General features: G+C 44.6%; 1 non-coding gene across 1 annotated transcript; it reads left to right on the plus strand.

Annotated features, from left to right (window-relative positions):
• The first annotated feature begins 217 nt into the window (after positions 1–217).
• LOC141650123 (small nucleolar RNA R71) lies at positions 218–323 on the plus strand. Its single transcript, XR_012546180.1, has one exon. It is a non-coding gene; the product is annotated as a small nucleolar RNA R71 (small nucleolar RNA).
• The last annotated feature ends 826 nt before the right edge of the window (positions 324–1,149 follow it).

The following is a 1,149-nucleotide window of genomic DNA, read 5'->3' on the forward strand; positions in this document are numbered from 1 at the left end:
GCTGAGCCACAACTTGCTTATCGACTGCATGAACCGTTCTAATACCATCCCTAGAGTTCCCATACTCAGCACAGTGGGTCGCCATCTCTTCAATAAGGGCCCGTCCCTTATCATCGTCAGTGTTCTTTTGGAATCTTCCGTTGGATGATGCATCAAGTATGGCTTTGTGATCAACGTCTGACCCATTGTAGAAGCGATTGGACGAAACCACGGATCAAAACCATGGTGAGGAAGAGACCTCACCAACCTCTTGAAATGGCACCATGCTTCATAGAAAGTTTCATCAGGTGCCTGCTTGAAACTAGTGATTTTTGCCCTCAGCTGATTAGTGTGCTGCGGAGGGAAATATCTCTTATAAAAAGCAAGAGCAAGGGTCTCCCAGTCTGTAACCCCTGCGGCCGTGCGGTCCAAATCAGTCAGCCACTCCCTGCTGAGTCAGACGAAGAAAAAGGAAACAACACCTCCTTAATCTTGTCTTGAGTTACCTTTTTTGTGGCGGGGATAGTAGAACAATAGTCCGTAAAGACCTCCATATGCTTCCTCGGGTCTTCACCTGCCACACCTCTAAAGAGATTTCTCTCCACCAGATTGATATAGGACGGACGGATGTCAAAAGTGTTCCCATCCTCAGTCTGGAGATTGAAACCTTTAGGAATAGATGATGCTTTAGGCTCCGAATGACTTGCAATATTCGGCATCTTTACTGGTTGGTTTACAGAACTGAAAGTATCTTCTTCAAAATACGGATTTTCTGTGAATAGGAAATGCTGAAGCTCTGGTTCGAAGGTACTCAAGTCTTCCTTTCGTGATTCTCTTTGTAGACGGAGTCTATGCCTGAACAATCTCTCTGGCTCAAAATCAGCTGAAACTAACTCCAACCTGTTTGACATGGGCATACACAACACTGAAAGAAAATGAATAAGAATTGTCTCAAGGAATAAAAATTCTCTGAGACGGATAAAATAAACGAAACAAAGATAGATAGGGCAAATGCCTCCCCGGCAACGGCTCCAAAATTTGACAGGGCTGTCGTATACCTATTAAACATAACTAACTATATAGCTAGGGAAGTCAGGTCAATCTCCTCAGGGAGGCAAGATATCTGTAAGAGTCCGTCTATTTGATCACAAATGGGGGGGGGGGGGTTGT

The sequence above is a fragment of the Silene latifolia genome, chromosome 3 (assembly GCF_048544455.1).
Source record: "Silene latifolia isolate original U9 population chromosome 3, ASM4854445v1, whole genome shotgun sequence".
NCBI lineage: Eukaryota > Viridiplantae > Streptophyta > Magnoliopsida > Caryophyllales > Caryophyllaceae > Silene > Silene latifolia.